General features: G+C 43.8%; 1 protein-coding gene and 1 pseudogene across 8 annotated transcripts in view; one reads left to right on the top strand and one right to left on the bottom strand.

Annotated features, from left to right (window-relative positions):
• ptpra (protein tyrosine phosphatase receptor type A) overlaps positions 1-23,676 on the top strand; it is a 373,815-nt gene that overhangs the window by 63,986 nt on the left and 286,153 nt on the right. The window lies entirely within an intron of this gene.
• The window catches only part of LOC140409431 (protein FAM200A-like), a 59,633-nt pseudogene continuing 46,796 nt past the window's right edge, over positions 10,840-23,676 (bottom strand).

Genomic DNA, 23,676 nt, shown 5'->3' with positions numbered 1-23,676 from the left:
ATATAGACAACATCTACTGCCCTACCTGCATCAATCATCTTAGTGACCTCCTCGAAAAACTCTATCAAGTTAGTGAGACACGACCTCCCCTTCACAAAACCGTGCTGCCTCTCACTAATACGTCCATTTGCTTCCAAATGGGAGTAGATCCTGTCTCGAAGAATTCTCTCCAGTAATTTCCCTACCACTGAAGTAAGGCTCACCGGCCTGTAGTTCCCGGGATTATCCCTGCCACCCTTCTTAAACAGAGGAACAACATTGGCTATTCTCCAGTCCTCCGGGACATCCCCTGAAGACAGCGAGGATCCAAAGATTTCTGTCAAGGCCTCAGCAATTTCCTCTCCAGCCTCCTTCAGTATTCTGGGGTAGATCCCATCCGGCCCTGGGGACTTATCTACCTTAATATTTTTTAAGACACCCAACACCTCGTCTTTTTGGATCACAATGTGACCCAGGCTATCTACACCCCCTTCTCCAGACTCAACATCTACCAATTCCTTCTCTTTGGTGAATACTGATGCAAAGAATTCATTTAGTACCTCGCCCATTTCCTCTGGCTCCACACATAGATTCCCTTGCCTATCCTTCAGTGGGCCAACCCTTTCCCTGGCTACCCTCTTGCTTTTTATGTAAGTGTAAAAAGCCTTGGGATTTTCCTTAACCCTATTTGCCAATGACTTTTCATGACCCCTTCTAGCCCTCCTGACTCCTTGCTTAAGTTCCTTCCTACTTTCCTTATATGCCACACAGGCTTCGTCTGTTCCCAGCCTTTTAGCCCTGACAAATGCCTCCTTTTTCTTTTTGACGAGGCCTACAATATCACTCGTCATCCAAGGTTCAAATCTCTCAACCTTCTTTTCTCTAAGGAAACCTGTCATAAGTTCTCCAAGCTATCTTCATAACTTAGATTATAGAGTGAGGAAGGGTGGGTTAGCCAAATTAGGATCTTTAAAAGGGAATATACAACCTTAATTTAACTCAGCCGGCTTCAGACTTTCCTCTGATCCTGCTGCTCCTGATTTGGTTGTTCTTTAGGAAACTGCTGCCACGCTGAATTTCTTTTCAGAAACCTTTGTTTGCAGCAGGATCAGAGGAAATGGATGGTCATGGCCAACATACTGAGCTTGAAGATTGCCAGGTGTTTTGGAGAGATAGGGAGGCAGGAGGGACCCTGCTTGTCCTCATCTGCTGCAAAACATAGAATAGAATCATGGAATTGGTATAGTGCAGAAGGAGGTCATTTGGCTCATCATATTTTCACTGGCTCGTTGATTGAACAAATTTATTTAGTTTCATTTTCCCATTTTCTCCCTGTAACTCTGCACATCCTTCTTGCTCTGATATAAGTTATATTGTCTTTTGAATGCTTCAATTGAACTTGCCTCCAACAGATTCTCGGCCAGTGCATTACAGACCGTAACCACTCATTGTGTGAAAAGGTTTTTCTTATTTTACTTTTGATTCATTGACTAGTTAGCTTAAATTTGTGACCCCTCATTCTCAATCCTTTCCCAAGTTTCTCTCTATTTACTCTGACCAGACCATTCATGATTTTGAATTACTCTATCAAATCTCTCAACCTTCTTTTCTCTAAGGAAACCTGTCATAAGTTCTCCAAGCTATCTTCATAACTTAGTGAAGTCATTGTCCATGTATTTCAAGGTAACTTGATTGGTTCATGTCTGGAAAGCTATCACAGCTTGAGTCCCATTGCCCAAGTGATTAGTCTTAATGGTGCTTCTCCAATTGTTGAATACCTCGGATGATTGCCTTATTGTCTTGTTAATAGGACAGGAGACAGGGATCCTTCACGTTCCCCAGGAGGTTATCATCTTTGGTGGGTTTTGCAGACAAATTGTCTATATTCAATTGAATGGCCTCCTTTTGCACTGTAGAGATTCTGTGGCTTCATGACAACAAGAACACAAGAAGGGCAGGGCATCCCACAGACTAAAGACTCTCTGAGAGAGCGTTTTATTTTGTCCTAATTTTAATCTTCAATAGGAGACCATTAATTTTTAAAGTATGATCCCTTGTTCTAGCTACCCTGACAAGGGAGAAACATCCGACTCAGCATCCACTCTGTCAAGCCCCCTCAGAATTTTATGTTTCAGTAAGATCATCTCCACCGTCTAAACTCCAATAGATACAGACCCAACCTGCTTAAGCTTTCCTCATGAGATAACCCCTTCATGTAGGGATCCGCGAACCTTCCCTGAACTGCTTCAAATGCAAATATATTCTTAAATACAAAGGCCAAAACTGTAACGAGCAACATGTATAAAACAGTACCTGTGGATATCTGTGCCACATCAAATCTTACTGCCCAAGATAAGAACCCATGGTGTCTGGGGTAATTTATTAACTGACCAATTCTCTATCCATGCTAACAGGAACCGAATAGGCACAAATGGTTCATTTTCAGGTTGGCAAGGTGTGACGAATGAGTGCCACAGGGATCAGTGCTGGGCCCTCCAACTAGTCACAATTTATATCAATGACTTGGATGAAGGGATCGAAGGTTGTCAAATTGGTGATGGCACAAAGATAGATTGGAAAGTAAGTTGCTCACCTATGAGTGAGCAAAAAGTTGACAGATGCAGTATAATGTGGAGAAATGTCCACTTGGCAGGGAGAATAGAAAAGCATTTAAATGGAGAGAGATCGTTGAGCTCTGTGGTGAATAGGATCTGGTAATTCTGGTATAGGAATCAGAACGTTGGTATGCAGATACAGCAAATGGAATGTTGTAGTTTATTGCAAGGGGAATGGAATATAAAAGTAGGGTAGTTTTCCAAGATGCATAAGATATTGGGCGAGCCCTCCTCTTGAGTACTGGGTATAGTTTTTGTCTCCTTATTTAAGAAAGGACCTAATTGCATTTGTGACAGTTCACTCGACTGATTCCTGGAACGAGGGGATTATCCTATGAGAAAAAGCTGGACAGGTTGGGCCTGTATCCATTGATGTTTAGAAAAATCATATAGTTCTCGAAGACGCTACTTCAGAATACTAATTGCCTCATTTTCTTGTGGCGTGTTGTTAATGTACTGTCACAGGTGAGGCACAGAAATTCAGTCTCTTCAGTCAGCTGTAAGTTAATCATTGACTTTGGGGTCTCAAACTTGAAAGGATTTTTCACCCACCGCTTCTCTCTCAAAATCGGAAACGTATCTGGAAAGTAGCGACAAAAGCTGTTGATCAGCGTACCCAGATGCAATTGAATAATGCTTGCCAGTGTATCTACAGTTCCCTTATTAACACTGTTTTCTTAGATTTGGCGCTGCAGTGTGGGGAACATGGAGTAGAAGCATAGAATCCTTACAGTGCAGAAGGAGACCATTCAGCTCATCGAGTCCGCGCCAACCCTTCGAATAAGCACTTTACCCATTTACCTCTGTCCACCGCGCCCTATCTCTGTAACCCCATAACCATGCCACATCCCTGGACATTAAGGGGCAATTTAGCATAACCAATCCACCTAACCCGCACATCTGTCGACTGGGAGGAAACCGGAGCACCCGGAGGAAACCCACACAAACACTGGGAGAACGTACAAACTCCACACAGTCACACAAGGCCAGGATTGAATCCAGTGCTAACCACTGTGCCACCATGCCTCTACGTTCGCACTTCCCAAACTTTGGAAAGCATCTATTTCTTAACCGCGTCAAAAGCATTTATCATTCTTGCAATTTGAGGTTCTGTTCATTTAGAATTGAAAAGATGTCTACAAGGTAAGACATAGTTGGTATCCAAGTTTCATTACTAACTGAATCTGCCAAAGGGTCAATTTCTTAAGGAGGAAAGTGTGGATTTTATACCTCAGTTCATAAACTCTGACAAGCTCCCGAACCCTTGACAATCAACATACTTCTGTGTGGAACAATAAATGTGTGTGCTCGGCCCCCATATTGGAACACAGAGCCTCAAAAAGCCTGGTATGTTGATGAATAGCAGAAAGTCGGTATGTGGGTATAGCATGTAATAAGAAAGGCAAATGGAATTTTAGCGTTTATTGCAAATGGACTGGATTATAAAAGTTGAGAAGTACTGTTCCAATTATACAGGGTGTTGGTGAGACCACATCTGGAAAATTGTGTCCAGTTTTGGTCTCTGTATTTGAGGAAAGATGTGGTGGCATTGGAGGCTGTTAAGAGGAGGTTCACCAGATTGATTCCAGGATGAAAGGGTTGATATATGAGAGATAAAGCAGTTTGGCTTATATTTGCTGGAGTTTAGAAGAATGAGAGGGGATATGACCAAAATACTAAAAGGGATTGATAAAGTAAGTAGACCAAATGTTTCCCCCTTGTGGGGCAATCTAGGACGAGAGGTCACAGATATAATCACAGATGACTATGCGGGGGGTTAGGATCAGTAAATTTGGCTGGGTGGTTAACAATGTGGTTGAGTGACTTAGGTTACAGGAAGATACAGATGGGATGGTCAAATGGGCAGGTAAGTGGCAGATGGAATTTTACCCTGAAAAGTGTAAGGTGATGCACTTTGGAAGGAGAAATTTAACAAGGAAGTATAAAAAGGCAGCATGATAGCACAGTGGTTAGCACTGTTGCTTCACAGCACCAGGGTCCCGGGTTCGATTCCTGTTTGCGTCACTGTCTGTGTGGAGTCTGCATGTTCTCTCCGTGTCTGCATGGGTTTCCACCGGGTGCTCTGGTTTCCTCCCACAAGTCCCGAAAGACATGTCTGTTGGGTGAATTGAATATTCTGAATTCTCCCTCTGTAACCGGACAGGCGCTGTGGCGACTAGGAGCTTTTCACAGTAACTTCATTGCAGTGTTATGTATGCCTACTTGTGACAGTAGTAAAGATTATTATTATTATTTTGAGGGGCATGTACAGGGTGGATAGGGAGCAGCTGTTTCCCTTAGTTGAAGGGCCAATTACAGAGGGGACTCCAGTTCAAAGTGAGGGGAGGGAGGTTTAGGGGGATTTGAGGAAAAGTTTTTTTACCCAGAGAGCGGTGACTGTCTTGAATGCATTGCCTGGGAGGGTGGTAGAGGCGGGATGCCTTACATGCTTTAAAACACACCTGGATGAGTACTTGGCACGCCATAACATTCAAGGCTTTGGGCCAAATGCTGGCAAGTGGGATTAGATGGGCAGGTCAGGGCCTTTCATGTGTCTGTGAAGACTTTTTATTTTAAAAAAAATTTAGAATACCCAATTCTTTTTTTTCCAATTAAGGGGCAATTTAGCATGGCCAATTGACCTAGCTTGCACATCATTTGGGGTTGTGGAAGTGAGACCCACGCAGACATGGGGAGTGTGCAAGCTCCACACGGGTAGTGACCCGGGGCCAGGATCGATCCTGGGTGTTAAGTAATGTGTTAAGAGACATTGCAATTAGTTGTCTCATTTATGTTAAGTATCTATTAATTCACACTGATATGTAAAGGGGCTTCAGGTGGCCTCTGTCAGATGGTGTGGTTTGTGCAGAGGCTGTGGAAGTGAAATAAATGGTGTTGGGTGAAAAGGAACAAGAACTTTAGACTCTTTTCACAGCAATTAAAAGGTCTAACAATGGTAGCAGAGGATGGTTGCTGTGCAAATGTGAAGGTTTGAAAGATACAACTTTTACTGATCAAACCAAGGAGTGAGTGAGAAGGAAAAAAAAAAGATACATGGCTGAACCCAGGATAAAGATGGCTGGATATGACTATCCTCCCTTATTTTCTGCAAGGGAATCGTACGACCAATGGAGAAATGCAGTAGTTATGTGGACTAAAGTAACTGCTTTGGGAAGGAGAAAACAAGGTATGGCATTGGCTCTTTCTCTACCATATGGCAGTGAAATCCGAAACAAAGTGCTTTCTGAGCTGGAATTGGACGAGTTAGACTCAGAAGAAGGTCTGGAGACTTTATTACATTATATGGATAAGATTTATAAGAAAGATGACTTGTTAAGTGCGTATGAAGCATGGTCGGATTTTGATAAGTTCCGGAAAATGAAGGATATCTCCATGGAAGACTATATAATGGAATTTGGCAGACTACATAAAAGGCTGCAGAAACACAATCTGGAATTTCCACAGTCTGTGTTGGCCTTTAAATTACGACTGTGCGAGAGTGAGCAACATGGATAGGCTCCTGGTTTTGACGGGAGTTCAGTTTACTGATAAGGATACCTTATTCGAACAGATGACAAAAGCTTTACAAAAGTTTCTGGGGAAACATGCGATTCCGATGGCTCTGATGACCCAAATAGGTCAGCCTGCAATAAGGCAGAATATGGAAGATACACTAGTAACAGGATGGCGAAATCGTATGGCTACGGACAGGGCTCAAGACTATAGACGGAGACCGAGACAAGGAAATTATGAAGACCGAAACCCAGTTAGAACCTACAATAGGACGATGAACCCCAGAAATGCACGGGGCATGATAAATCGATGTTTTCGATGTGACTCTCAATACCATTATGCTTTCAACTGTCCAACTCGTATTGATAGTGTTTGAAGCGACACGTGACACGGAAGAGTCCGAAGAGGAAAAAGATAGTGACCAGAAAGAAGGCATTGTCCTATTGACAAGCAGTTTTACGCCGGTAATGAGGGTGTTGGTTGCAGAATCCTTCAACTATGCTGTATTGGACAGTGGCTGCACATCTACTGTGTGTGGAATTGACTGGTTAAAATGTTACCTGGACTCTTTGAATGCTGAAAATCGTAAAAAGGTTAAGGAATTTGAAAGCTTCACAAGTTTCAGGTTTGGGGATGATAATACTCTGAAGTCGCTGAAAAGAGTGGTGATCCCTTGCAATATTGCCGGAGTGAATCATTTCATTAGCACGGATGTTGTATCAAGTGAGATACATTTGCTTCTGAGCAGACCATCGATGAAGAAAGCACACGTGAAACTGGATATGGAACAGGATAAGGCAACAGTTTTTGGAAAGACGGTGGACTTACAATTTACACAGTCGGGACACTATTGTATTCCATTACTGACAAATAATATTTCAAGTAGAGTGGTTAAGGATGTGTTAATGGCAGTTGAAAATGGGACTTTAGCTGATAAAAAGCTTGTGGTATTAAAACAGCATAGGCAATTTGCACATCTGTCTCCTCGGAGGCTGAAAAATTTATTAAATGATGCAGGGGTAAGGGATGGCGACTATACTAAACTGATAGAATAGGTTAGTGACCGCTGTGAAGTTTGTAGGAAGTACAGAAGGACACCAGCACGACCGATAGTAACCCTACCTTTGGCCAGGGATTTTAACGACATTGTGGCCACGGACCTTAAGATCTGGGATAAAGCAAATAATATATTTATTTTGTATTGTAGATTTAGCAACCAGATTTAGTCAATCAACGATTGTACGAAGTAAAGAAAAGAGAGTAATTCTGGATCAAATTGTGGAAAAATGGATAGGGACAGGAATGGGTCCACCGGCAAAATTCCTTATGGACAAGGGGGGAGAATTTGCTAATGAGTTTAGGGATATGTGTGAAAACATGAATATCAGTTATGAATACGGCTGCAGAAAGCCCATTTAGTAATGGTGTCTGTGAAAGAAATCATGCTGTCATCGATGACATGCTTCAGAAAATGTTGGCAGATCGACCAAATTGCAGGCTAAATTCAGCTTTAGCATGGGCAGTACATGCAAAGAATTCATTGCAGATGGTTGGGGGCTATAGTCCTTATCAATTAGTGTTTGGTAGAAATCCTAAAATTCCGTCCATTTTGGATGACCAGCCTCCAGCTTGGGAGGGGACTACAATTAGCTCTGGTTTTGCTGAACATTTAAATGCATTACATAGTAGTAGAAAAGCTTTTTTAGAAGCAGAAGTCTCTGAAAGAATTCGCAGAGCTTTCAGACAAAACGTACGGCCATCAGATGCCGTTTTTCAGCAAGGAGACATGGTATACTATAAGAGAGACTATTCTAATGAATGGAAAGGCCCAGGGAAGATCATGGGCAAAGATGGCAAAACAATTATTTTGCAACATGGTAATCAAACTGTTAGGGTCCATTCATCAAGGATAATAGGTACAGATTACAAATTTTCAAATTTAGACAGAGCAGACAGACATGACGAGGAACCAGAGTCTTCTGGTACGCATGTGTTACAGAACTATGAGGACCAATTAACTGATATAGACCGGGTTTCTGTGGAGGAACACAACCCTTCGGGTGAATTAAAACAGGCCATTTTTCTGAAAGGGCAACTGCCAAAAGTTGGTACAAAAGTGACATACTTGCCTGAAGGATCTAGTCAATGGAAGGATGCAACTGTTATTAGTAGAGCAGGGAAGGCCACTGGAAAGTATAAACATTGGTTGAATGTACAGCATTCAGGGGAAGGAGTCAAGACAATGGATTGGGAAAACGGAAGTTCAAAAATAGAGGGCACAGAAACGCATTGCCAGTTCAGATAGTACATCGGATAGTGAACAGGTCCGCAGGAAAAGGTCGAGAACTATTGAAAAGACATCCCACAGCAAAAGGGAAAGATCAAGCAGTAGCAGTACAGAACGAGATACCAGGCGGGAGAGGGGACGTAGTTTGTCAAGATCTCGGAACATGAGTAAGACTATGAATACTAATAGGAGTAGAAGCCCACATGCACGTGAGATTTTGGTGGCTTCAAATAAATTAGATGAAAAAGTTATTAAAGAGGCTAAACAGCAAGAATTGCATAGTTGGAGTGAATTTGGGGTATACATGGAAGTACCGGATAGGGGACAAAGAGCTCTATCCCACAGATGGATTTGCACGGAAAAGGTTCTTCCGGATGGAACTTATAAGGCAAAGGCCAAGCTCGTGGCAAGGGGATTTGAAGAAAACTTAGAAGATCAGGATTTAAGGGTAGATTCACCTACAGCAGGAAAGGTTATATTAAAGATCATCTTGGCTCTATTAGCCACAAAGGCATGGGAATGCAAATCTATAGATATAAAAGCTGCCTTTTTGCAGGGGCATCAGCTCCAGAGAGTCATTTTCCTCCGTCCTCCTAAAGAAGCAGCGAACACAGAAGGGGTACTCTGGAAGTTGAACAAATGTGTATATGGATTAAATGATGCATCTAGAGTCTGGTATTTTTCGGTAAGGTCAGTTTTGTTAAAGTTAGGCTGTTGCCAGTTGAAAGCAGACCCTGCAATGTTTTACTGGCACTATAACGGAAATCTTTCTGGCATTTTTATGATGCATGTCGATGATTGATTTTTTGTGGGGTGGGACTAGTGATTTTGAAGCTATTGTAATCTCTGGTTTGAGGAAAGAATTCGGGGTTGGAAGTCAGGCTTCCGGTGCATTTTAATATATTGGACTGGAAATTGGACAGACTAAGTTAGGGGCAACTTTACGTCAGCAATCTTATTTGGAAAGCATCACCCCAATAGCAATTAGTTGTTGCCGAGTTTCACAAAAAGACGCAATGGTTTCAAAGCTAGAAAAAGAGCAACTGCGAAGTTTAATTGGGCAACTGAACTAGTTAGGTAGACAGACTAGACTGGACGTGAGTTTTGATGTCTTCGAGTTGAGTACAAAAATTAACGATCCCAAAGTGGAAGATATAATAAGAGCAAATAAAGCGTTGGCCAAACTAAAAAATGCAGGAGTGTGTTTTGAAGTTCCCGGTTTTAGGTGACCGTAAGCACTTGAAACTCATAGTTTATAATGATGCGTCCTACGCAAATTTGTGTGATGGGGTTTCAAGCGCAGGAGGTTTTTTAATTTTCCTTTTGGGGAACAATGGTAAATGTTGTGTGTGAAACAAAGAAAATAAGGAGAGTGGTAAAAAGCACTGGCTGCTGAGACGTTAAGCCTTGTAGAGGCGGTGGATATGGCTTTTTATGTAAGTATGATATTGACAGAAATTTTGGGATTAGAGGATTTGGGTAATATACCTATTGACTGTCACATTGACACTTTTTGTAGAGTGCACAGGGATTAATTGTCAATGAAAAGAGGTTACGGATAGACATCGCAAGTTTGAAGCTGATGTTGGACAGAGGGGAAATAACAAAAATTAAATGGGTTGACAGGAGCTATCAACTGTCGGACTGTTTTACGAAAATAGGGGCGAGTTCACAGAAACTTTTGGATATTGTTAATGAAGGGCGTTGTTTCTGTGACTTTTTTTTTCTTTCTCATTCAAACAAAAAAAAAAGGGGGGGAAATCATGTGTGTGTTTTCGAGTTTCTTGAAATTTTGTTTTCACCTAATTATTTTTTTTTCTCCAAGGAAGGGGAGACTGTTAAGTAATGGGTTAAGAGACATTGCAATTAGTTGTCTCATTTATGTCAAGTATCCATTAATTCACACTGATGTGTAAGGGACTTCAGGTGGCCTCTGTCAGATGGTGTGTTTTGTGCAGAGGCTGTGGAAGTGAAATAAATGGTGTTGGGTGAAAAGGAACAAGAACTTTAGACTCTTCATTTCACAGCAACTAAAATGTCTAACACTGGGTTCTCGGTGCCGTGAGGCAGCAGTGCTAATCACTGCGCCAGCCTGCTGCCCCAGCGTCGGTGCAGACTTGATGGGCCGAAAGACCTCTTCTGCATTGCAGTATTTTATTATTCTGTGATGCAGGTTAAGAGGCGGTAAATTTAGAATTGAGATGAGGAGTAACTATTTCTCGTAGAGGATGGTGCATTTGTGGAACTCTGCCCCATAGTACGCTGGAGTCAGAGTCATTAAATGGTTTCAAGAAGGAGATGGATATATTTCTGATTTTAAAAACAGGTTAAAGGGATATGGGGAACAGGTAGGGAGGTGGCTTTGAGACCAGGAAGAGATCAGCCATGATCTGATTGAATGGAAGAGCATGCTCGAAGGGCTGAATTGCCTACTCCTCCTAATTCCTAAGTTGGTATTGATGAGCTGCGTTTAATGAAATTCACAACTTTCACAATTCCTTTCAACATCTCTGCAAGATCAGATGGAATTCCTTTCAATGTCACTGTCTCATCGTGAATAAAACAGTGATTCCAAACAATGTCCTGACCAACTTCCTCCTTATGCCTTATTATACATCTGCTGTTTTTCCCAGTCATGTTGGCTGCTTCATCGCTTGTGATTCCTCTGCAATGAACCCAGTCGAGCCTGCACTTTCCAATCACGTAATATTCAATGTTTCATAAATTTCAGCACCAGTCATGTTGGTCGGTAATGTCAGGCAACACAGCAAATCCTCAACAAATGCATTGTGCCAAACATACCTTAAACTTAAACGGCACAATTTGAAATGTCTGTACTTCGATCCAGTTGTATGTGCTGACTTTATACCAGAAATAAGCTGGGCTTCTAAATTCCCAGCAATATCAACAATTTGGTGAGCCACTGTGTTACCACTAAGTGGGATGCATTTCAGTTTTTCAGCTGACCTCTCACCTAGGACCGTACGAACTATGTCTATTGTTGCAGGGAGAATGAATCTTTCTGCTACATTGTGGGTAATGCTCTCTTCAGCTATATGGTAAACTACCATGTACGAAGTTAATTGTGCTTTGTCATTCAATGTTACATTTCATAGTATCATAGAATTTACAGTGCAGAATGAGGCCATTCGGCCCATCGAGTCTGCACCGGCTCTTGGAAAGAGCACCCTACCCAAGGTCCGCACCTCCACCCTATCCCCATAACCCAGTAACCCCACCCTACACTAAGGGCAATTTTGGACACTATGGGCAAATTAGAATGGCCAATCCACCTAACCCGCACATCTTTGGAATGTGGGAGGAAACCGGAGCACCCGGAGGAAACCCACGCACACACGGGGAGGATGCGCAGACTCCGCACAGACCGTGACCCAAGCCGGAATCGAACCTGGGACCCTGGAGCTGTGAAGCATTTGTGCTATCCACAATGCTACCGTGCTGCCCAAATTGCCCATTTCTGTTAAGGACTTCAGCTGGCGACTTAGGTTATTGCTACATCCTATGGAAAAAAATGAAGAGGTTTGTCCTCTAAATCGCCATGCTTGGTCTTCAAATGCCTTTGAAGTTTTGAGGGTTTTAAACTTTCATTCGCCAGTACTTCCCTGCATATAACACACATGGGCTTTGCATCCTGATTTGCATTGGCACAATTAATTAAGCTATATCTTAAAATCATCTTTATACTGCTTTGTTGCTGATTTCAGCTATTTTTATATATATATATAATAATTATATTTTTATATTCACATCACCTTTTTTCTTACCCGCGTTAATTTACTTTAATGTACGGAGAGGTTTATTTTGTCTTTCATTTAATTGATCCTATATACATTTTGGCGTCCTCTGGATCGGTCTATGGCCCCACCCTCCCTCCCTTTGATTTAAGCTGTGTTTTGCTTTTATTTTCAGGGATACAAGATGGGGGGGGTACTCTCCTCTTCTCTTCTTTTGTAGTTTCCCCACCTTCCTTCCGTCCCTTTTCCCCTCCCGGGTTGCGCAGTCCTTTGGTTCCTCATCTATCTGAGTTTTTTATTAACTTATTCCTCATTTATGGCTTCAAACAGGTTTTGGAACAGACCTGCAAACTGCCCCCAAGTATCCAGGAAGCCTTCCTCCGACCCTCTGATGGCATGCTTAATCTTCTCCAGGTGGAGAAATTCCAAAAGGTCAGCAAGCCAGTCTGCAGCTGTGGGTGGTAGCGCTGATCGCCAGCCGAGGAGGATTCTCCGGCGTGCGATTAGGGAAGCGAAAGCAAGGGCGTTGGCCCCCTTCCCCATGTGTAGTTCTGGCTGCTCCGATATCCCGAAGATTGCCACTATTGGGCATGGCTTCACCCTCACCACCACAACCTTGGATATTGCCTCGGTGAAGGCTGTCCAGAATCCAGCAAGTTTGGGACAAGCCCAGAACATGCGAGTGTGGTTGGCCGGGCCCCTCTGGCACTGTTCACATTTATCCTCCACCTCCGGGAAGAACCTGCTCATTCGGGTTCTGGTCAGGTGCGCTCTGTGCACCACTTTGAACTGTATTAGGCTGAGCCTTGTGCAGAAGGAGGTGGAGTTAGCCCTGCCCAGTGCTTCGCTCCATAGTCCTCACCCTGCCTCTGTCCCCAGTTCATCCTCTCATTTTTGTCTGGTCTCGTCCAGTGGTGTTTGAGCTCTGTCCAGCAAGATTTTGGCTTCTAATGGGTTCTTCACCATGATGCCCTGGAGCTTGCACCAGCACTGCTTTGTCCTTCCATGTCTTGAGCAGTGCTCTCCAGCAGATTTAGTTGTGAGATTCTGGTCTGTTTGTGTATCTGGCCCTCTTCCTTAATACAAAATGATCCATTTTCAATTCTTCAATCCTTGATTGCTGATCGCTACAAAATAGAGGAATCTCCCCTCCATGATTTCGTGCCTGAAGCATGCACTCCATGATTTCGCACCTAACGTATGCATGTACAGGGCGTGTGATGTCCGCGTATGTGCTAGGCGCGTGACCTGCTCTGCCGCCGCTTCTGACTGGAGGACTCGTATCATTTTTAAAGAGAAATTTGGTCTTGGGACAGCGCGCTGACGACCGGAAGATGCGGTCTTCCCCACTAGGCTCCGGGCCTCCAAATCCGCCTGAGGGGCCACATGTGAGCAGGACGGCCAGCTTTCTTGAAAGCCGATCGCGGACGACATTTTTAAAAGCCAGTCACGGCCATCGGGCTCTTCTCCCGCGATTGGGAATGCCACAACGGATCGCTCTGTGACCCCCCCGGCAACTGCCCGTGACCCACCTGCGGGTCGTGATCCAGAGTTTGAAAAACCCTGGATTAAACATTCAACTTGCCACCAAACATTGCTAAGTCTCCTTCTGAACACTTGATGAGAAAGTTGGACTTTCTCTTTAAAATCTCTTTTTTTGGTTAGGTGTTTTGGTGTGCTCTTTTTTTTATTGTTTTCTTTAGTAATCAAATGATGAATTGTAAGCTCAGCATTGGGATGTCACCTCTCTCTGTTTAATTATAATACTTTTTATTATGCACTGTAGCCGTTTGAGTGCTCCCAACCTAGTTAGAGCATAGTTCGAATTTTTTTCCTTATTAAGTGGGTTACATCTAGAGTCACCTTTATTTAAGAATTTGAGGTATATTTTCTGACTTCAAAGAAACTCTGTTGGCTTGCAGTGGAATGCTGTGGGTGGTAGCATGGAAATGGAAGTAATTATGGTTGTTTTGTACCATGATTAGTTTACTATCAACTGTGTCGCACATCAGGTCCTCTTGCTGGACTGGAAAGACTGGGTACTGCTATGTCCCTTCCAGCCAGTATATCTGGACATGTGCGCAATCTAATGATTTGTGTGGAATGTTGAGTATTTCGCATTTTTTCGAAAGCTGAAGCTGTGCTCTTTGTATTCTGAACATGCAAAAGAGTATGCAACAAAACCTACTTTACATATTAATTTAGGTTTTCCACCAAGTGTTATGCAATTGCACAAGAGTGCACTCTCTAGCTTTGCAAAAATTTAAATCTGTTCCAATTTTTGGATATATGTTGAACTTCCAAGAGGTGAAGCTTGTACATAAATCAGTAGTTTTTTCCCCCAGCAATTTCTTCCAACTTGTTGAGGTTTTTGAACCACAACACCAACAGTCTGATTGAGCAGTAATTTTCTTGTCAACGTGCTGCAAAGTGCAGGTTTATTTACATATTCACAAGCAGTTCCAACCCTGACTGCTTTAGAATTGTGTACAAGGGAAAGAAACTATTAAGGTAGCTGGGTTCTTTGCTGTGACAACACCCCAAATCCGATCTGATACTAAACCAAAGGAGCAGGAAACTGATTGGAGGAGGGTATTTTGATTTAACAGAACCACTTCAGACTTTAACATTCGATACAGAAGCAAATTATTAGTATAAGTAGTTTATTGGAGTAGCTGACAATATTTTTTCATTAAATCAATATCCAACATATTTGGAACATTCCTACTTCACCTTTTACATGCAGGACAGTGCCCATGATTGTTTCTGCCCTCAGATTATAAATTGTTTTTTTACGGCAGTTGTGTGGCGATACCAATCTGTAACTGGTTGGTAGTGGCTTGCACGAACAGGCTGATTAAATTCTATTTCTCTCTGCCCTTTCGAGACAAGGTAGAGAAGTTAAAGGTCTCCTGTATTTCCTCTTTGAGGATTTGGCTAATGCGAAGATCAATCATGTAAGTATACTGCCATTTGCTTCTGCATTGGATTAGAATGTTGTTGGCAACTGTCAGGCTGCCTATGTTATCAGTGATTTTCTTTGACTCACTTCTCTGACAATCTAGAATATTGTCTCTTTGCAAATTATTAAAATTGCAAAATCCTGGTGCATCCTACTCCTAATGCTTTGCTATAAATTGAGGGTAAAATCGATTGTTAGAAATGCTTAGTATTATGCTGTTATGTCAGTCATACATGCGTTTTTATGTAAATTTCAGTTTTATGGGGAGGCGATGGTGTAGTGCTATTGTCGCTGGACTAGTAATCCAGAAACCCAGGGTAATGATCTGGGGAGACGAGTTTGAATCCTATGGCAGATTGGGGGAATTTAAACTCAACTTTTAAAAAAATTATCTGGAATTAAAAGTCTAATGACAACTTGAATTGATTGTCGTAAAAAAACATCTGGTTCATTAATATCCTTTAGGGAAGGAAATCTGCCAATGGTTTCATGGTCATCATTAGACTTTTTAATTCCAGATATTTTATCGAGTTTAAATTTCATCACCTGCTGTGGTGGAATTCGAACCCGGGTCCCCAGACATTATCCTAGATTACTAGTCCAGCGACAATATCACTATGCCACCACCTCACCATGACCATAATAGTATCAGTAGAAGTGACCACTGCACAGAAGTGACCCCACAATCGCGTTTTCACATTGAGGATACCCTCCATCGTGCCGTGTGGCACTACCACTGTGCTAAATGGGATAGACTTTGGACAGATCAAGCAACGCAAGATTGGATATCCATGAGGTGCTGTGCGCCGTCAGCAGCAGCGGAATTATATTCAACCACAATCTGCAACCTCATGGCCTGCATATCCTCCACTCTACCATTACCACCAACCAGGGGATCAACCATGGTTCAATTAGGAGTGCAGGAGGGCATATTAGGAGCAACACCAGGCATACCTAAAAATGAGACATCAACTTGTTGAAGACACAACACTGCATTACTTGTGTGCCAAACAGCAAGTAATAAACAGAGCTAAGTGATTCAACAACAAATGCATCAGATCTAAAGACTGCAGCCCTGGCACATCCAGCCGTGGTGGACAGTTAAACATCTCACTGGAGGAGAAGACTCCTCAAATATCCCCATTTTCAATGATAAGGAGCCCAGCACATCTGTGTAAAAGACAAGATTGAAGCATTTGCAACAATCTTCAGCCGAAGGTTCCGAGTGGATGATCCATCTCTGCCTCCTCCGGAGGTCCCCAGCATCACAGATGTCAGTCTTCAGCCAATACGATTCACTCCACGTGATATCAAGAAATGGCTGAAGGTTCTGGATACTGCAAATGCTAAGGGCCCTGATGATTAGCAATAGTGTTGAAGACTTGTGCTCCAGAATTGCCCAGTGTGTCCTGTACACAAGAAACAGGAGAAATCCAACCCAGCCAATAACTACCCTATCAGTCTACTCTCCATTATCAACAAAGCAATGGAAGGAGCCATCAACAGTGCTATAAAACGACACTTCCTCAGCAATAAACTGCTCACGGATGATCAGTTTGGATTCCGCCAGTGTCACTCAGCTCGTGACCTCATTACAGCCTTGGTTCAAACATGGTCAAAAGAGCTGAATGCCAAAGGTGAGGTGAGAGTGATTGCCCTTGACATCAAGGCAGCATTTGACCGAGTATGGCATCAAGGAGCAAAACTGGAGTTAATGGGAACTGGGGGAAAACTCTCTGCTGGTTGAAGTCATACCAGGCACAAAGGAAGATAGTTGTGGTAATCAAAGTTATAGAAACAGAATTTGCAGCATTAGCAGATTAATTGAAGTTATGTGGTTGTTGGTTGCACTTAAACCAGGTTTTTTTTTTAAGAGAAACTAGGTTGATTTGCTATTCAAATAATGCGGAATTAGGACGTGATCAAAACTAAAATTTAAGTGGATTTTCCCTACAATTTGCTTGTGTAGATGCTTATTTATGCAAGATGATGGACATGTGCCGAAATGTGGCGACTAGGGGCTTTTCACAGTAACTTCATTGAAGCCGACTTGTGACAATAAGCGATTTTCATTTCATTCCAGTTCATGCAAGTCTTTTGGGAACGGGGTAGTTTCATATTTTGCATCTGATTGTTTGTGCAGAGGTCCACTTGTTTTGAGTAATTCATCAAAATAGGATTGAACTGCTTAATTAATAGCATGTCACCCTTCCTGTTCAGTTTGTTCGGTTTCCTCTATGTATCATCCAGACTATTCCATGTCCCGAGGCTCCTTTTGTTTGTTAAGGGCACTGTGTAAATGTAAGCTGTCATAAGGGCACTGTGTAAATGTAAACTGTCATTGTCTTCAGTGAGTTCACTCTCACGGAGAAAATGCAGCTGAGTGAGATCATGTTCTCTACGATTGTGCTCTAAATAATAATCTTTATTAGGGTCACAAGTAGACTTACATTAACACTGCAAAGAAGTTACTGTGAAAAGTCCCTAGTCGCCACATTCCGGCACCTATCAAGGTACACTGAGGGAGAATTCAGAATGTCCAATTCACCTAACAGCACGTCTTTCGGGACTTGTGGGAGGAAATCGGAGCACCCGGAGGAAACCCACACGGGGGACCGTGCAGCCACTGCACAGACAGCGACCCAAGCCAGGAATCGAACCGGGGTCCCTGGCCCTGTGAAACAACAGTGCTAACCACTGTGCTACCGTGCCGCCCTCTCATCTTTCATCACAGTTGATGAGTTTTGTTTGCTAGTGTGAGAAATGTCTGATGGTTATCTTTGCCACAGCTTTGTTTTATATGCAAACAAGTGACCCGCAAAACATTTGCATTGAAATTAGATTATTTTATTGAAACAGTATGTCTTCAATTTCTCACCCAATATCATTCTATACTTGTATGTCATTCCTCTCCTATTCCCACCCCATTCCTTTTATCTATGCCACCCACTCTTCCATTTCTGCCATGCCACTTCATCCTATCCCAATTCCCCATTCCACACCTCCCAGGAAACCCCACAAGTCCCGCCCCCTTGTTTTCAGAACCCGGTACGGGAGGCTGGGGTTGGGGTGGGGTTTGATCAGTTATAGAAATAAAGGAAAACATTGGCAACACTTCGAAATTGTTTGGATTTTTGCTAATTTTGTTTTGTTCTGTACTGAGCTGATGGATACTGGAAAATCCTTTGAATGGTATGTCTAAATCAAAATTTTGTATAAATGGAATCACTTTTTGTTGTACAGATATTTGGTACACTGGAGGTTCTATAGTGTGTCGTTACCATATCTAATTTCCTTCAGTTGATTTGGCATATTGGGATGCAGTTTGGCAGCTATTTCTGTGTATGTGTTTCGATATTGATTGTCATTTATCAGCATAAATGGTGTTAATGTTAGCCAAAGGTTTTGACTATCCACCCAGGCAAAATGTTATATGCTTGCAGGATGTTTCCTTTTTGTGGGGCATTTATCTATTTTGCCTTGCACATAAGACAATCTGGACTATTTGCAGTGTCAAATCTTTGAGCAAACCAAACAAAACTTAAATTTAATATCCATTGAATTCAGCTTTAGATTTGGAATTAGATTTATTGTCACATTTCATAGAATTTACAGTGCAGAAGGAGGCCATTCGGCTCATCGAGTCTGCACCGGCTCTTGGAAAGAGCACCCTACCCAAGGTCAACACCTCCACCCTATCCCCATAACCCAGTAACCCCACCCAACACTAAGGGCAATTTTGGAGACTAAGGGCAATTTATCATGGCCAATCCACCTAACCTGCACGTCTTTGGACTGTGGGAGGAAACCGGAGCACCCGGAGGAAACCCACGTGCACACGGGGAGGATGTGCAGACTCCGCACAGTCAGTGACCCAAGCCGGAATCGAACCTGGGACCCTGGAGCTGTGAAGCAATTGTGCTATCCACAATGCTACCGTGCTGCCCTAAATGTATTGAGATACAACGAAAAGTATTATTCTGCATACAGTCCAGACAGATCGTTCCATACATCAAAAACATAGTACATATGATCGATACACAATGTAAATATATAGACATTGGGTGAAGCATATGCAGAGTAGTCTACTCAAGAGAGAAGATGCGTAGAGAGATCAGTTCAGTCCATAAGAGGGTCATTCAGGAGTCTGGTAACAAACAGCAGGGGAGAAGCTGCTTTTGAATCTGTTAGTGCATGTTCTATCTCCTGCCCGATGGAAGAAGTTGGAAGAGAGAATAACCTGGGTGGGAGGAGTCTTTGATTATGCTACCCGCTTTCCCAAGGCAGCGACAGGTGCAGACAGTCTATGGATGGGAGGCGGGTTCGCGTGATGGATAGAGCTGTGTTCATGACACTCTAGTTTCTTGCTGTCTTCGGCCGAGCATTTGCTATACCAGTCTGTGTTACAGCCAGATGCTTTCTGTGGTGCATTTGTAAAAATTGGTTAGAATCAATGTGTACATGCCAAATTTCCTTAGATTCCTGAGGATGTATAGGTGCTGTTGTGCTTTCTTGGTGGTAGCGTCGACGTGGGTGGACCAGGACAGATTGTTGATGTGCACCTCTAGGAATTTAAAGCTGTCAACCATCTCCACCTCGGTACCATTGATGCAGACAGGGGGGTGTACAATACTTCGCTCCCTGAAGTCAATGACCAGCTCTTTAGTTTTGCTGACGTGGAGCGAGAGTTTGTTGCCGTTACACCACACCACTAGGTAATCTAACTCCTTCCTGTAATCTGACTCATCATTGTTCGAGATCTGACCCACTACAGTCGTGCCATCAGCAATCGTGTAGATGGAGTTGGAGCCAAATTTTGCCACGCAGTAGTGTGTGTATAGGGAGTATAGTAGGGGGCTAAGTACGCTGCCTTGTGGGGCCCCGGTATTTGAGGGCCATCGTGGAGGAGGTGTTGTTTATCCTTACTGATTGTGGTCTATGGGTCAGGAAGTCGAGGATCCAGTTGCAGAGTGAGGAGCCAAGTCCTAGGTTTTGGAGTTTTGAGATGAGCTTGGCTGGGGTTATGGTGTTGAAGGTGGAGCTGTAGTCAATGAATAGGAGTCTGAAGTGTAGCCCATTCAGCCTGACGTTGGTAGTGAGGAAAATGCGAGAGTCCATTATCACATCTGGATCTGTGAAGATTTAATCACCTGCTGAATTCAATGGCATCTTTGAATCTGTCTACATATATGTTTCTGGAACATACCTCTTCATTCACCTGAGGAAGGAGCAGCGCTCCGAAAGCTAGTGACATCGAAACAAACCTGTTGGACTTTAACCTGGTGTTGTAAGACTTCTTACTGTGCTCACCCCAGTCCAACGCCGGCATCTCCACATCATGGCTACCATCGACACCGCAAACTGCCGGCTCAAAGTGGAGAGGATCTCCAGGAAGATGGCGCATATAGACACTGATATTAAGTTTCTACAAAGATGCAAGAAAGCAGACAATATCCCGAAAGGGCTACAGATCACAAACCCACTCAAGTCGACCTACAACACCGACTACGCTGAGAGACTCTGCCGTCGCACCTCTCTCACACTTCTCAACCACCTCATACGCCAGCTCTACAGCAGACGACGCAACCTGGAAACCAAGATAGAGGCCATATTCTCAACTTGCGCTCAGGACGCGGCAGACCAGCTGCGGAACACCGCCAAACAGATGAGACAACAATACTATGCCACCTATATGCATACCAAGAACAGGAAGCTTGAGAAACTCGGCATCACCACCAGCTGCAACCAAGCCACCCCCGGTACCACAGTAGAAAACAATACAGGGAAATCTATTGTCAACTTGTCAGACTAAACCCATCAACCAGACGAAATCGAAGTTCTCAGCAGAGGGCTCAATTTCTGCACCACCACCAAAATGGACCCCATCGGTCTCGCGGCAGACACGGAGGAATTCATCAGGCGAATGAGGCTCCGGGAATTCTTCCACAGACCCCAAGAGGCCAACAGCGAACCCAAGCAGACTACCAATGAACCGGAACAGCAGACCGAGAGATCTGCGGTGCAGCAACCGAAGAGAAAAAAGTCTAATTGGATCCCTCCGGAAGGCCGCTGCCCTAGACTCGACATGTATGCTCAAGCCATCAGGAGTCGCGTCAATGCCAGATTCATCAGACGCATTCACAAGACAGCCCCGAACGTCACCCAAGCACAACGCAATGCCATCCGCACTCTCAAGACCAACAGCAGCATCGTCATCAAACCAGCAGACAAAGGAGGGGCCACTGTCATACTGAACAGAATGGACTACTGCAAAGAAGTATACCGACAACTAAACAATCAAGAACACTACAGACAGTTACCCGCAGATCCGACCAAGGAACACATCCGCCAACTTAACAGACTGATCAAGACCTTGGATCCAGATCTTCAGAGCACCCTACGTGCTCTCATCCCACGTACTCCCCGCATTGGAGATCTCTACTGCCTCCCGCAAATACACAAGGCCAACACACCAGACCGTCCTATCGTTTCAGGCAATGGGACCCTGTGTGAGAACCTCTCTGGCTACATAGAGGGCATCTTGAAACCCATCGTACAAGGTACGCCCAGCTTCTGTTGCGACACGACGGAATTGCTGCAATAGCCTCCGTGCTCAAAACCGACAACTGCCAATCTCCAGACGCAATTCTGCAACTCATCCGCTTCATTCTGGATCACAACGTCTTCACCTTCGACAACAAGTTCTTCATCCAGACGCACAGAACAGCCATGGGGACCAGATTCGCACCCCAATACGCCAACATCTTCATGCACAAGTTTGAACAAGACCTACTCACCGCACAGAACCTTCAACCGACGTTATACACCAGATACATCGATGACATTTTTTTCCTTTGGACCCACGGCGAAGAATCACTGAAACGACTACACGGTGACATCAATAAGTTCCATCCAACCATCAGACTCGCCATGGACTACTCTCAAAATCAGTTGCATTCTTGGACACACTCGTCTCCATCAAGGACGGTCACCTCAGCACTTCGCTTTACTGCAAACCCACGGATAACCTCACGATGCTTCATTTCTCCAGCTTCCACCCTAAACACATGAAAGAAGCCATCCCCTATGGACAAGCTCTCCGTATACACAGGATCTGGTCAGACGAGGAGGAGCGTAACAGACATGTACAGACATTGAAAGATGCTCTCGTACGAACGGTACATGGCGCTTGACTCATCGATCGACAGTTCCAATGCGCCACAACAAAAAACCGCACCAACCTCCTCAGAAGACAAACATGGGACACAACCGACAGAATACCCTTCGTCGTCCAGTACTTTCCCGGAGCGGAGAAACTACGACATCCTCTTCACAGCCTTCAACACGTCATCATTGAAGATGAACATCTTGCCAAGGTCACCCCCACACCATCACTACTTGCCTTCAAACAACCGTGCAACCTCAAACAAACCGTTGTTTGCAGCAAACTACCCAGCCTTCAGAACAGTGACCACGACACCACACAACCCTGCCATGGCAATCTCTGCAAGACGTGCCAGATCATCGACATGGATACCACCATTACACGTGAGAACACCACCCACCAGGTACGCGGTACATACTCGTGCGACTCGGCCAACGTTGTTTACCTCATACGCTGCAGGAAAGGGTGTCCCGAAGTGTGGTACATTGGCGAGACCATGCAGACGCTGCGACAACGAATGAACGGACATTGTGCGACAATCACCAGGCAGGAATGTTCTCTTCCAGTCGGGGAACACTTCAGCAGTCAAGGGCATTCAGCCTCTGATCTCCGGGTAAGCGTTCTCCAAGGCGGCCTTCAGGACGCGCGACAACGCAGAATCGCCGAGCAGAAACTTATAGCCAAGTTCCGCACACATGAGTGCGGCCTGAACTGGGACCTGGGATTAATGTCGTATTACATTCATCCCCCACCACCTGGCCTGCAAAATCTTACCAACTGTCCTGGCTTGACAACATTCACACCTCTTTAACCTGAGGTTACCCCATCTCTGGATCTGTAAAGATTTAATCACCTGCTAATGCTCGCATTCCAAGCATTGTCTGGCATCTTTGAATCTGTCTATATATGTTTCTGGAACATACCTCTTCATTCACCTGAGGAAGGAGCAGCGCTCCGAAAGCTAGTGACATCGAAACAAACCTGTTGGACTTTAACCTGGTGTTGTAAAACTTCTTACTGTGCTCACCCCAGTCCAACGCCGGCATCTCCACATCAAAGGTTTTATAGCAGAGCACTTGTAAAATAATGGCAGAATTGGACAGACTCGGCATGGATTTATGAAATGGAGAAATTATATTTCACAAATTTGCTGGAATTTTTTCAGGATGTAACTTAGTAGAGATTATGAGGGGGAGCCAATGGGTGTGATGAATTTGGACTTTCAGAAGGTTTTTGACAAAGTCCCACATAAGAAATTAGTGTGTAAAATTGAAGCGCATGGGATTCAAGGTAGTGCATTGAAATGGATAGAAAACTGGGTGGCAGACAGGAAACTAATAAACAGGTCTTTTTCCAATTGGCAGGCAGAGACTAGTCGGGTACCACAGTGATCAGTGCTC

This window comes from Scyliorhinus torazame, chromosome 3, assembly GCF_047496885.1.
Source record: "Scyliorhinus torazame isolate Kashiwa2021f chromosome 3, sScyTor2.1, whole genome shotgun sequence".
Classification (NCBI taxonomy): Eukaryota; Metazoa; Chordata; class Chondrichthyes; order Carcharhiniformes; family Scyliorhinidae; genus Scyliorhinus; species Scyliorhinus torazame.
The sequence above is the reverse complement of the archived record's forward strand: the minus strand, read 5'-3'. Positions and strand labels throughout refer to the sequence as shown.